This window comes from Protopterus annectens, chromosome 6.part0, assembly GCF_019279795.1.
Source record: "Protopterus annectens isolate FY-2018-M chromosome 6.part0, PAN1.0, whole genome shotgun sequence".
NCBI classification, from domain to species: domain Eukaryota; kingdom Metazoa; phylum Chordata; order Ceratodontiformes; family Protopteridae; genus Protopterus; species Protopterus annectens.
Genome location: NC_056737.1, coordinates 1,593,352,970 through 1,593,368,116, shown reverse-complemented (window position 1 = coordinate 1,593,368,116; position 15,147 = coordinate 1,593,352,970). Strand labels below are relative to the sequence as shown.

Sequence of the window (15,147 nt, the reverse complement as noted above, 5' to 3'; positions counted from 1 at the left end):
CCTTGTATATAAAGTATGGATGACAAGGGACCCTGTACTAAAGTACTACCTGATAGAGTATTTTTCCCATTAAAATAAGTTATTATAACCCAAAAGGGAGCAATTGTATCTTAAGAATCATTGAGCTGCTAATCGTGTAATTAGTCATTTATTATGTTAATGTTATTTGTCACATGATGGCTTTCATGTTTTTAAGCATGAATTCATGTTCGTTTGTCTGAAGAAGTCGGGTCAGTGTACTCGACGAAAAGATCTTCATTAAACTCAACTATATTTTATCCTCTCTGTGGTCCTGATATTCTTTGATTCCTGTGGAGTTTTTTTTTTTTTTTTTTTTTTTGTTAGAATGTCTGTTACAGTAACAACACTTATACCCTAAAAGAACTGGTTTCCGGTCATTGTTTTTTAACTATGTTTCACAAAGGCACTGAAAGGCTGAAAAATAGACTTGCATATACCAAGTATGAGAAGGCTATTTCCCAGAATATTCTGTTTTCTCCGAGGTAGGGTGATCTTGGATGGGATATATACAAGTACGAGGGGGTGTGGTTTAAAGGAGAAGCACAATATTTGAGACTTGCGCTACTGTTATTTTGATCTTTTTTATGGTTTGTCAGCACTCGGCATTTTGACATTCCATTACGGAGCTATAAAAATGCCACAATGCAAAAGGCATTTAAGAAATTACATAACAAAAGGATACAACAAAAGAAAGAGGCCAGACAACTAATGCAGTTAGAGTGAATTCTTTCTAGAAAATCAGAAAAAAGACCTGCGATATGTCTGAGCAGCTGATGGAATAGGAAACATGGAAAAAGCTGAATGTTTCTAGCAGGAAATATGACACAGGGATTACAGAAATTACTGTGCATACCATCTTTATGGAATTGAGGAAAAGATAGGCAAGACATACCCTATGGATATAAATGTGTTCCTACACAAAGGAACAAGGGATACAGGCAGGAGCCTCCAGATAAAGAAGGGAAGTCAAATGTAGTTCATGGCAGATACAGAATGACTTCGGTACAGAAGAGCAGAAGATGATCGCTCCCATCAAAAGGATAATCTGTACCATCCAAGGTATGAAAGGAAGCCAGAAAATGAAGACATGGCTTTGAAAAAACTGTTAGGCAAGAGGTGGATAACTCCTCAGTCTATAAAATCCTCCTACTATTTATTTTTTTAACAAGAATTCTGATAGATATGGAGAATTACAAAAGACTGCTCTAAGCATCTCTCAGAGAAAACAGAAAGTGCCTGATTTGTATTGGTATAGGCAAATAAGAATGGAGTAAAACAGCTGCTTAGTATGAGAACAATGCCCAAAATACTTTGGCGGAATAAAATGTAAAACCAAGGTCTGAATTTGCAAGTCACGATCATGCGATGCTAGGACCCCAAATAAATGTCAAAGCTGCACAGAGCTGTACTAACTAAGTTTTAGGTCAAGACTGAGGATGGACTAGACATAGGTGGCAAGCAAGGCAATCTGCTCAGAAGACCCTGCATAAGACACCTATTAGATGTTTGCATGAGGATACCTCAGAAGATCCTGCATTAGACCCTTCAACAAGGTCCTGTGATGGTCAATAGGCTCCAAATAGTCTCTAAATTCACTGCATCAGGCAAAGAACATGGTCCTAGTGAGGGTGAAAGCTCTAATCAGTCTGAAAAAAAAACAACTAAATACTGGATCATTGGAACATGCCAGCACCTGCCCATAACAGTAACAGTTACAGTGTGTAGGAACATTTTAGCAGAAACAAAAACCTAGCCTTGAATGACTCTACATCTTCTTGCACAATTAAATGTTACCCCTTTAGCATGTTACCACATGATGATGGTTCAGAAGGAATCCACAAATAACTCTAAACAGAAATACCTTACTATGGATAAGTCACAAGGGTAAATCAGGTACTCAAGGTGATGACTTGCATCACTGCTGTGCTGCAGCAGGTAGAAGGAAAAAGAATATAGAAAGCATAAGAGGTAACAGGAATGATAACCTCGTTGCTAGAAAAACAGGATCTTAGTAAACCAACTAATCTTAAATGAATGGAAAGTATAATGCTAAATGTACGCATGTCAGAGTATCAGGGGCACATGTACAATGGCAGACAAGAAATAAATATCTGTCTTTATTTCGAGTGCTCAAGGAAGATGTATCTGAAGGTCCTGGAATCCTTGCCACACATGATAAATGTCAAAGAAAGGAGGAGTCATAATGGCTTGGAAAGGAAAGAAAGCCATGGGTAAGACCAAAAACTGTCTATAAACAACCATTACGTCAACAGGGCAGCTGGGGGATCAAAATCTGCCAATCGAGGATTCCAAAAATAACTTAAAACAAGGAAGGAGGAGAGGGAAGTAACAAAGTATGTGTCAGGAGGCCCAGTGATGAGTAACTTCTGGAAGAAGAATGGGATACTAGCCAAGAAAAGGAAATATGTGGTGACAAAAGGAATCTCTTCAGTATCATCAAACTGAATGGCTGGAAGAAACAGCAACAAATGTGAAGAAGAGGAAGAGGTAAGCATGGTTTGCTTTGAAGAACATCAAGGTCAACAGGAAAGCATTGGTTAGAACTGATCCTGAAGAACAAAGATGGAATTAAGGTTGACCTTGTAGCTGCTAACAAATGCCTCCATGTAAACCTGACAACTCTTAGAGATTTGTTGGGGCTGAGAAGGTAGAGATTGAAGACCATAGGGATCAATGTTGACTCCACTGAGGCAAACAGTGACCTCGAAAAACTGTCAGTCTCAAGGAGATCTCAGGGATGTAAGAAGCAGAGGTCAACAGTGTTGAGGGTGAACCTGTAGACTGAGGATCAGAAGAAGTGCAGCTGATGATAACTGTAATGAGGATGATCCCTCTGAGGTCAAAGTTAACCCCCAAAGGAACTGTTAGACACTGAAGAGGTATTAGAGGTTGAATGAAGCTGAGGTGGATGCAAACCCTAAGGGGAAAAGAGCTACAGGAAGCTGTGCCAAAGAAATAAGGAGAAAAAATAAAATCTGATGACTGGGGTTATAATATAGAATATAGAAAGGCATCAACCCTGAGGAAGGGATTTAATGCCAAAAGACAAAACCAATGTCAAGTGGAAAAGATTCAACTGCCTTTACAGCCAAAAATGGTGCTAGTGAGAGGGTCAGAAGCAAACCGCCAGTTGAAAAGTAACCAAAAGTAACCACTGGAAAAAATATACAGACTCAGCATTGACCTTTACATTTAAAGAATGCAATCAAAAACAAAACCTCAAATCCAGACCAAAGAACAGGAACTGGGAGGATCACCTCTAACATCAAGACAGAAGAGGGCTGGTGAGAAGGAACCAGGTAACTTTGGGAGCCAAACAAGCCAAAGTTAAGTAAAAGTACTGTAAGCCAAGCAATAATAAAATGTAATAAAACTAAATGCCATGTCCCACACACACACACACACACACACACACACACACACACACACACACACACACACACACACACACACACACACCGCACGCACGCGCACGCACACACACACACACACACACACACACACACACACACACACACACACACACACACACCTGATTACTAAGCACAGATGAATTACTACAGATGAATTAGTACAGGAATTTAAAAAATGAGGGCTGAATCAGACAAAAATTAGGCATAACACAGCTACATGACTAGCATACCTCTCAAGTGTACCTCATTATGAGGAACATACCTCATTTGGGGTCTTAAAAAGTTCATGTTCCTCGAAGTTCCTCAAAGTTCCACATTGAAAGAGTCTGTCACAATTTCGGTGTTAGGAATTTTTTAAGTGAAATCCATGGTAAATAGAAATTAATCATATTAATTCATTAAATGATCTTCTTTAAAAGTAAAAACAGTATATTTTAACCATCCTATGACCTTCCTATTTGAAGTTGTTAGTAAGCCATTAGTATGTGTTCCACATTTTATCCATTTGTTCCACATTATGAAGGTGAGTGTTCCTCATTTTGGAGATGGAAGGTTGAGAGATATGATGACTAGGATAAAAATATAATTGTATTAAGCCAGCATAAAAGAAGGAAGCAAATGTTGCACTGTGAAGACTAATGAACATGAACAGTTCAGAAATATTAAGCAGCACATATTCACTGTGGTTACATAAAACAAACCCAACACAACTATTAAACAATCAATAATACTGAAAGTCTTAGCATGAAAACAAAATGAAGCATAAAGTCAATCATGCCCTGTAGGAGAAAGACTAGTAAGACTACAAATGGACTGAGGTTACAAATGGAACTGCTTAATTAGCTATCTTCCCAGGAATAAAAAGAAGCTTTAGGATAAGGCATGCAGAAAAATATCACGTTTTACACACCCAACAGAAAGATTTGTCTCTGTGAATTATGAGAAAAAGCTATAAACATTTTGAACAGCAGCATGTAAAAAGCTACAGTAACAGACAAAGAAATGCTGTGTAGAGAAAAAAGCAACAGTAAAGACCATATATAACTGCAGATCTAGGACTGTTGAACGAAAGTTCAACAGTCCGAATCTACTATCACCGAACACACTTTAGCGAAAACGCTTTCACCAAAAAAGCGCTTTTACTAAAGTGTGTTAAACAAAACAATTAAATTAATGTTTTTGCAGGGGGGCAAGCCCCCCTGTGCCCCCCCCCCCACACCTCCCTACTTTAGTATTCTCACTCCGAGATCGCACTACAGTGAGGAAAAGGGAATTTTCCCTTATCCACACCATAGCACGACCTCTGCAACAGGCATACTTATGTGAAAGTGCTTCTTCGGTGAAAAGCACTTTTGCGCAAGTATGCCCGGCCGTTAGTGATTTGGTGATATTTTCATTCAGGGATCAGCACAGATCCCATACCTGCCATATAAGCTTTTCTTTCCAAAGTAACTTTGATTACAAAATAAAATCTATACCAACAAAGGGTTTGACCAATAAAGCAAAGGAAATACATACTTTAAAATGGCATAAAAAGTAGGGGAAGAGGATGATGACTAAGCAAATATCTGATGTGACAGGAAAAGTGCTCCAAAAATGCAATAGAACAGACAAACATTGAATGTAGATCTAGGAAACATACTCTGTTTAAAAAAAAACAAAAAACAAATAAATAAATAAATAAATAAAGGAAAACACCCAGGGGCCATTAACTTCTGACTGCTTGCACAGCTAAAGACATCTGGAGTTACATTCTTAGGAACTGTGCATTGAGTTAAGGGGAAGGGATTAGGATTGTCTGGGAAAGTCTTATTCCTACAGGTGAAATATATGAAACTAAAAATGCCGGCTCCTTAGCACCTACTGTTATAGCATATATATTCAAGCGCTAGAAAAATACACCAGGTGAGTGCATATTGGGCTTCATTCAGTATATTCAAATTTATTATGGGTTCAACTAAGAAAGGTGACAAAAAATGCAATGAGCTGACATGCATAGTGTTTGACTGTTAAACTACAAAGTAAGCTGCTATGCTATAGCCAAATGTAATTAGTTCTAGACTGCTTCTGTAGTCAATAAGGTTGATTCTGTGTAAGATTTTAGAAAAGAAGTCATGTCTTACCATGACGCTCCATTTGTGTTGTTGATCTTCATCTATTCTTGACTGATGGGTTACGGTTCCGATCCTCGGAAACGATCCGGCCGTTATGTAGCTCATGCCAGCCAAAAAACTCTCGAGCTAATAGTTTACCCATAATGCCCATCTCTACATTACCTCGGATCGATTTTGCAGACTTATAGAACAATAAAAGGAAACTAATTCCAAATGAGGAAGCCATGTCCAAGGAGAGTTGTAACAGAAGCCAAGTCCAAGGAGAGTCGTAACAGAAAACCCAGGACAACAGATCGCTCCACCAGGAATCCACAGAAGGGGGAAGAAGGGCGAGACGCCAAGAATAAATGAAGATCAACAACACAGATGGAACGTTATGGTAAGATATAACTTCTTTATTTGATGTTGTCAATCTTCATCTGTTCTTGACTGATGGGACAGAGTGCCCAGCCACCTTAGATCCTGGGTGGTCCTATTTTGGGATATTCCTGAAAACCTCAGAACCAATGGCGGCTCTTCCCCTCCAGACCAAATCAAATTTGTAATGAGTAATAAAGGTATGCAGGGTAGCATATGTTGCTGCTGCACATATTTCACTCATGGAGGCTTTAGAATGGAAGACAGCTGAGGTAGCCATAGATCTGGTGGAATGTGCCTTCACCAGCATTGGAAGCTTTAGATTATTCTTGTTATAAATAAAAGAAATACAATCTCTTAACCATTTTGACAGGGTATCCTTAGAGACAGATTCCCTAAAGTTGCGCCAGGAAAGGAGACAAATAATTGTTCTGATCTCCTAAAGTCTTTAGTTCTTTTGAGATAGAAACATAATTGTTTGTGAACATCTAACAGGTGTAAGCAATATTCGCCTTTATTAGAAAATTTTGGAAAGAAGACAGCTAATCTATAGCCTGATTAATGTTGGACTCTGAGACCACCTTTGGTAGAAAGGATGAATTTGTCCTGAGTGTAACTCTATCCTTATGGAAATTTAAGTAAGGGGGTTTTGAACATAACGCTTGCAATTCAGAAACTTGTCTTGCAGAGGTGATAGCTATAAGTAAAAGTGTTTTCCAAGAGAGGTACATTTAAGTCACAAGTAGCTGCTGGTTCAAAGAGGGAAACTACTAGTAACTGCAAAACAATAGACAGGTCCCATGGAGGTAGAGGATCTTTAAATGGGGGTTTTAAACAGATAGTTCCCTTGAGGAAGACATTACAAAGTCTGTGAGAAATTAGGGGTAGATCTCCAAAGCCATTACAAAAATTAGAGATGGCTGTTAGAATGACCTTAACAGTAGAAGTGGAAGCTCCCCTGCCAAAAAGAATGACCAAAAATTCTAAAACCTTTTTCACTGGGACTGAAAAGGGACGGAGGGCATTATTGCAAGCCCAGACTGAAAATGTCTTCCATTTACTGAGGTAGAGATTCCTGGTGGATGGTTTATGGGATGCCAGCAACATTTTTTTGTACTGGGGATGGAATATCATTATGCCTGGTGACTAACGGAATTGAAGGAACCAAGCAGTTAACTTGAGACTTTGAAGACTGGGATGCACCAGTCCCTACGGATGAGACAGAAGGTCTGGAACTAGGTCCAGAATCCATGGATGGTGAACTAGATGAGGCCATAGGAAAAATTTGTCAAGGCCAGAAGGGTGCAATGAGGATTACTTTCCTTCTCAGCCTGGCTGCTTTCTTGAGGAAAAGAGGGATCAGAGGGGAAAGGGGGAAAGGCATATAGGAGATCCGGGGACAAATCGAGGAGAAAAGCAACTCTCGGGGACAAATACCTTCTGCACTTGCTGTTTTGGGGTGAAGCAAAAAGGTCACAGCAAGGCTGGCCCCAGCAATGAAAGATCTTCTTCACTACCTTGGGATTGAGAAACCACTCATGAGGCATTAGACTGCATCTGCTTATTTGTCCGCTATCACTTTTGAACTCCCCAGGATCTGCACTGCTATCAGAAAGCAGATGGAGGCAGTGGCCCATTGCTACACTCAGAGGGCTTTTCGACACAGGGGATAGGATTTGGTTCCCCCCTTGCTTGCTGATGTACCAGACTACGGACATGTTGTCTGATTGAATTGCAATTGTTCCTTGAGGTAGGGCAAAGTGAAATGCTTGCCATGCTAGTAGCACCACCCACAGCTCCAGAACACTGATATGCAGATTGGCTTCTATCAGGGACCAAGTGCCTTGGACTGTCTTTCCCAGATAATGCCCCCACTCCATCTGGGAGTCATTCGTGGTCAATATGGCTTTGGGTTGAGAAGGGACAAAGGGGTAGCCCAAAAGAATTTGTTTGGATTCCATCCACCAGGATAGGTCCTTTTTGCAGCAACTTGTGATACGTATGGGGTGGTTCATTGAGTGGGTTAGAATGGACCATTTATTCACAAGAAGCCATTGCAGTAATCTCATGTGAAATCTTGCTAATGAGACCAGAGTGACCGCCACTGTCATGAACCCTAATGCTTGAAGCACCAGCAGCACTGGTACTTTGTTTGAGCACAGGGGAGAATGAATTTGAGATTTTATTTTCTGTACCCTGTGAGGAGAGAGAGAGGCCACACAAGAGAGAGTGTTGAGATGAACTCCGATAAATTCCACATTCTGAGAAGGGGTCAGTTGAGACTTTGTAAGGTTGACCATGATGCCTAGCTGCAAGAAAAATTGCAGGGAGAATTCTGCCATCTGAAGCAGTAGATGCCTGGCGGAAGCAGTGATGAGCCAGTCATCTAGATATGGAAATACCTGGAATCCGTGCAGTCTCAAGGGAGCTGTTACTGCTGCCATACATTTGGTGAACACACTGTGGCTGTGGTGAGACCAAAGTCAGCACCCTGAACTGACAGTGACTGGCTCCTAGCCAGAAGTGGAAAAAACTTCTTGAGTGTTTGTCCATTTCTATGTGGTAATACGTATCTTGAAGGTCTATAAAGCACATCCAGTCATTTTCTTCTAGAAAGGGAAGTACTGACTGAACCGCGACCATCCAGAATTTGGACTGTGGAACAAATTTGTTTAGAATGCTAAGATCCAGACTAAGTCTCCAGTCCCCTGTCTTTTTTGACACTAAAAAGAACCTTGAGTAAAATCCAGATCCTGTCTGGTCTGGTGGGACTTCTTGGATGACTCTTTTTTTCTAGCAGCTTTTGAATTTCTAAGGCTGTCTGGTCCCTCTGACTGGGTGGAACATTGGGAAATCTTGTTCACATTTTTGGATAAAGAATAAGGGGATAAGGTGACCTCTGAAAATAATTCTTAGCACCCAGGCATCTGTGGTTACTTGTCACCAGGCTGTTGGGTGCAAGGAGAATCTTCCGTGGACTGCCTCCAGAGGCAAGCAATCAGTCCTCCTTTCAGGAGCGCTGATAGGGTTGGCCAGAGAAGGATTCCCTGGAACCCTGGTTCTGAGAGTCACCTCTGCCTCTAGGATGGCATCTTCCATTAGAACTCCCCCCTCTGCCCCAAGGGGAGTCTGCACCATGCATGTCCTGGAAAGGCCTCTGGGACTTCTTGAACCTCATCTTCCCACTCCTCTGATTCCTGGAATAGGCTCGCTGGGGAGTAGAAAAATGTATGCCCACTGCAGACAGGGTCTTTTCATCTTTGTTACAGCTGGATAGAGTTTGTTTAACAAGGAGGATCTGTCAAAGGGAGCATTGATGAAGGAAGACTTGCATGGCTCTGCAAACTCGCACAGGTGTATCCAAGCATGTTGTCGAATTTCAACACCTGATCCTACTGACCTGGGTCACAACTTCAGCTGCATGTGCGATTAGCCTCATGGACGAATTAGAGATAGACTCCAGGGAAGCTAACTGGGAGGCCACTTTTTCCTGGACCACCTCAGCTACTGCTCCTGCAAGGGTATGTGACAGCTCCTTGACCAGATCCCTCTGGAGCACAGTGAAATGTGCCAAAACGTTCAAGGACTTCATGGTAAAGGCCAATGATGCATAAACCTGCTTCCCAAATCTGTCCATCATCTTCAACTCCTGGTTAGGGGGATGAACAGTGGAACTTTTCTCAGCCAGTTCCTTTTTAGTGGCAGCCACCATGGCATCTACTGCTAATCCTTTTGCCCACTATTGATGATCCTCAGGAGCAGTAAGTATTTTATCTGGTTTCTGGGGAATCAGTTCTATCAAATCAGGGGCCTTCCAAGCTCACTGAGCAATCAATTCTATAAGATCATCAGTGAGTGGGGTCACCCAGGAAGTAGATGGGTGAGTTCCAAAGGCGTGCAAGTATGCAGACTCCTCAGAGGAAGGGTCTCTGGGCTTCTAGTCACCCCTCTGTATAAGGATCTTCAGAATGTCTCCAAAGGAGATGTCTTCCTGGGGTGACCCAGGGGGTCCCTCCCCCTCATCGAATTCTGTGTCCTCGGTGATGGACTCTTCAGGGGAGTCCAAGTGTTTCCTCTTACACAATTTCTTCTGAGGAGGCTCTTCATTGGGAATATCTGAAGAGGACTTGGAAGAGGGGTAGCCTTTGGTCGGTATGTCTTGCATCCTTGGAGCTCACTGTCCAGGTACGGAGGTTGGTGTAAGCTCTGGGTAAGCAAGGGTCAAGGGGTGTGACTCCAGTAACACAGGAACCACCTGAGAAGTAGCAGTGGCCAAAGCCCTCTCCATAGCTTGAAAAGCAAGTACCCCTGAGGAGGAATAGGAGCCCAGAACCGAGACAGACAAACTTGGAACCAGGGTCACAGCCTGACCCGGGAGGCCCACCTTCAAAGCCAGAGCTGAAGAAGGGCCCCCAGCTGGCACAGATCAAAGAGGTAAGGTCGGCTCTAAACAAAAAACAGGAGTCGACTCAAATCCTCTGGACCTGATGGTGGAGGTCCGATCCCTGGAACCCATTGGTTCTGATGACACCAAGAGAGAGTCAGAGCCATGCCTGGAACCGAAGTCAAGGAAGTTGTCAGCACTGAGGCCATTGGAGTATGTGTGGTTGGAGTTGACAGCTCTAAAGCCTGCAAAGAGGTCAGAGGAAGAGTATATGCAGGGGTACTGGGAGAAAATGCCCCTGCACCAGGATGGAGAGGGGGCTGAGAAGATGGGGAAGACCCATAGCTGTCAGAAGCTGATCCACCAACCTCACTATATCAACTTCAGAAAGACTCTTGGTGGAGCGAATGGACAATCCAGAGGGGGATTCATGTCTCTCTATAAAAGGGCTAGGAAGTTGGTGCAGAAAGGGGTCGCTCACTGGGGAATATGTAGTCCTTGGTGTAAAAAAAGTCTTAGTCTTTGGCACTGGAGCAGATGGTAGAAGTTGCAGAGCCGCAAAAGATGTTGGTATAGACGTGGTAACAAAAGGACACCAATGCCAACACTGGAGTCTTTATTGGAGTCAGTATAGATGTCACTGAGGTAGAAATTGGTGCCGAGGACTCAGTGCATTCTGTAATTTTTGGAACCTTAGATTTCGGTTCCGAAGAGGAACCAGCTGAAGGGTGTTTATGTTTTTTAGATGTCAGTACCGATGGAGACGTCAACATAGAATGAGTAGATTTTAAGCCGGAGGCCTGAGGAGACTGGTCAGCCTTGCATAATGCTTCCTCAAAAGGGACATTTTCCTGCCGCACTCTTAGCACAGTTTGAAACCAGTGGTGAATTTTGACTTATCTGCCATTATAGCAAGAAAGACAGAAGTTCAAGAAAAAATTTTAAAGAACACACCGTCACCCACTCACAACAGAGAAAGAATCCTACCAACGATGGTAGGAAAGATTACCCAATGGTAAGTAAGAGAGAAGAGAGGAAAAACTACCAACTATGGTAGGCAAGAAATACCAAATGGTACAGGTTAAGGAAATAGACCCTTACACGATAAGGAAAGGGTAGACAAGGTTTAGAAATTACTACGGTAACTTAAAGAAGACATAAAGTTGGGAAAATATTATATAATTTCTAAAATATACTTGGCTGCAAGAGTTGTCTGATGCATCTTTCTATAAGAGCAGCAAACGAGATCTGGGATGACGTAGAGAGGGGCATTATGGGTAGACAATTCGCTCGAGAGTTTTTTGACTGGCACGAGCTATATAATGGCCGGATCAGTTCCGAGGATTGGAACCATAACCCATCAGTCAAGAATAGATGAAGATTGACAACATCAAATCAAACGTTTTAGTCTATGAATATATTAGACTTTGTTGTACTTGCTAAGGATGGTGACATTCTCACCTTAGGCAGCAAAAAATAATAATGCCCCTACCCCCAGCAATATGATTTAAAGCAGGATGCCATTATATTTTTGTAAAAGGACATTAGTTCCAAGGCAACAGGTACAGATACATTTTAATAAATAGCAAAACTGTAAAGCAAGATAGCAATCTGTTGGTTCTTTATCTCCAACTCAACTGTCACCACCCTAAACAACTAAGCATCTTTTGGTATGCCTAACTTTATCGCACATCTTTAACTCTCATGGACACAGCTCTCTATACTCCTAATTGTGTAAAATTATGCCCATACATTCTACAATGATTCTAATTGTAATTGTGATTTGTACAACTGACAATGGTACGCACTTCCAAGCCATATTTTTTTTCTTCAATACAAGCACAGTGCATGGATGCATTTAAAATGCTTTGTACTCCTCTCTTACATTTTGTTAGATATATTTATACCTTAGTAAATGCATTACTGAAATACATCAGGGGATCCCAGGTAACCAATCAAACAGAGAAATATTTTCCATCCAATATTTCTGTAGGATATAATATAGATACTTCCCTCTACCCAGGAAAAAAATTCCCAAATCACAGTACAGTTATAACATCATCTGTCAAAGCTGAATAGTTCAAAATAGTCAAATTTATCAAATGATTCTCAAAACGCTCATTCAAATGTATGACACATTCCTGGATGTGATCACTGATTTGACATTACAGTAACCACATATAACCATACAGTGCAATGAAAAAGTATTTGCTCCCTTCTTGATTTCTTATTTTTTTGCATTCACACTTAAATGCTTCAGATCATCAAACAAATGTAAATATTAGACAAAGATAACCCAAGTAAACACAAAATGCAGTTTTTACGTGATGATTTTATTAGGGAAAAAGAACTATCCAAACCTACATGGGCCTATGTAAAAAAAGTAATTGCCTCCTAAACCTAATAACTGGTTGTGCCACCCTTAGCAGCAACAACTGCAGTCAAGCATTTGTGATAACTGGCAATGAGTCTTTCACATTGCTGTTGAGGAATTCTGGCCCACTCTTCTTTGCAGAATTGTTTTAATTCAGCCATATTGGTGGGTTTCCAAGCATGAACCGCCTTTTTAAGGTCATGCCACAGCATCTCAATTGGATTCAAGTCCAGACTTTGACTAGGTCACTCCAAAACCTTCATTTTGTTTTTTGTAAGCCATTCAGAGGTGAACTTGCTGGTGTGTTTGGGATCATTGTCCTGCTGCAGAACCCAAGTGCTTCAGCTTGAGGTCACGAACTGATGGCCGGACATTCTCTTTCAGGATATTTTGGTATTGAGCAGAAATCATGGTTCCATCAATCACAGCAAGTCGTCCAGTTCCAGAAGCAGCACAGCAACCCCAGACCATCACACTACCACCACCATGTTTGACTGCTGGCATGATGTTCTTTTTCTGAAATGCTGTGTTACTTTTATGCCAGATGTAACGGGCACACCTCCCAAAAAGTTCAACTTTTGTTTCGTCAGTCCACAGAATATTTTCCCACAAGTCTTGGGGACCATCAAGATGTTTTTTGGCAAAAGTGAGACGAGTCTTTATATTCTTTTTGGTCAGCAGTGGTTTTCACCTTGGAACTCTGCCATGCATGCCATTTCTGCCCAGTCTCTTTCTTATGGTTGAGTCATGAACACTGACCTTAACTGAGGCAAGTGAGGCCTGCAGTTCTTTAGATGTTCTGGGTTCTTTTGTGACCTCTTGTATGAGTCATCACTGTGTTCTTGGGGTAATCTTTGTAGGCCAGCCACTCCTGCGAAGGTTCACCACCATTCCATGTTTTTTCCATTTGTGGATGATGGCTCTCACCGTGGTTTGATGGAATCCCAAAGCTTAGAAATGGCTTTGTAACCTTTTCCAGACTGATAGATGTCAATTACTTTGTTTCTCATCTCTTCCGGATTTTATTTAGATCGCGGCATGATGTCTTCCTTTTTGGGATCTTTTGGCCTACTTCACTTTGTCTGACAGGTTCTATTTAAGTGATCTCTTGATTCAACAGGTCTGGGAGTAATCAGGCCTGGGCGTGGCTAGTGAAATTGAACTCAGCTTTCCAAAAAATGTGATTAACCACAGTTACTTCATGATTTAACAAGGAGGCAATTACTTTTTCACATAGGGCCTGTGAAGATTGGGTGAAGATAGATGAAGGCTGCCAGCCTAGCCAGATAGAATTTTGGAGATAATTCTGTCATCTGTAAATATTAATGTAAACCACAGGCTTGTTTTCTTAAATGGTAAAAATAGTGTTACATGTGGAACTGAAAAAATGTAGCAGCAGTGCACTCTACTGACCAAGAAAAGCATGTTGTGACCCTTTGATGTAAACATGGCTCCGGCCGGTCTAGATGAAGGAATTCTTGCTATTGTTTTAAGGCCAGAGTTAATGGCCAGAATTTGCATGCACAAATGTCCTTAATGGCTTTGCTTCCTGACCTGGTGTGAGCTTACTAAAGAATGTAGCCTGTTAGCCTGGGAACCCCAGGAAAGTGTGAAGAATGATGTAATGTGAACCAGGAATGTGATTTTAAAAACAGACAGAATCAGAGAGCATTAAGCATTTTTGTCTTCACCATCCAACTCAGCACTGCCTTTGCTCTACATGTAAGTTTATCTTAGACTTGTGTTTTCCCTTAGAAATAGCTAGAAACTAGAAAGATTAGACTAAGTGTTTTTTCTGTGATGTCAGAACTGTACTACTGACTTATTTTCTCTTTAATCTCTGAACTCATGACTAGTACTGTGTAGTAAAAAGTATTGTCTTGTGTTTTTAGTATTTATTATTAAATATTTTTAAACCTTTCAACTGTGGCTGTTTTGTGTAAAGTTAATTTAAGCTCTAGAGTACATTGCATGTATATAGTGATTACTGTCCAAGTCACTCCAAATAAGCCTTGCTGTTCAATCGCACTTACCATTTAGATAATAATATTGCACACTAATAATTGGGCACCCTTTTAAGTGCCTTTGAGTAGCTGATAAATATTAGCTCGGTGGTGGCAGTGATTTCTACCGTACAGTCTGGGTAAAAAGGGCACAGCTGGAGAACCTGTGCCAGCCTCCCCCAGGAGTGTCTGTGTAGTTGTATAAACTCTTCTCAAAGTGTGTTTGTGTATGTGTGTACGTCAGCTTCTTGGGCAGGGACATGAAGCACTGGTTGGACAGAGAGGGTGCTGGAGGTTTTTGCTTGCCCACTAGGCTGAGATCTGGACCCTAAAGCTCTGCCAGTGGGGAGTCTTACTGGGGACCTGGAGAGAAAGGGAGCGACCAGCCCCTGACTGACTGTGATCTCTGTGTGCTCTTAAGGGAAATTGCACTTTACTGTGTGTATTTGTTATCCTTTCC

General features: G+C 41.5%; 1 protein-coding gene across 1 annotated transcript in view; it reads right to left on the bottom strand.

The window, feature by feature from the left end:
• Positions 1–15,147, bottom strand: part of TFCP2L1 (transcription factor CP2 like 1) — a 1,111,497-nt gene that overhangs the window by 138,310 nt on the left and 958,040 nt on the right. The window lies entirely within an intron of this gene.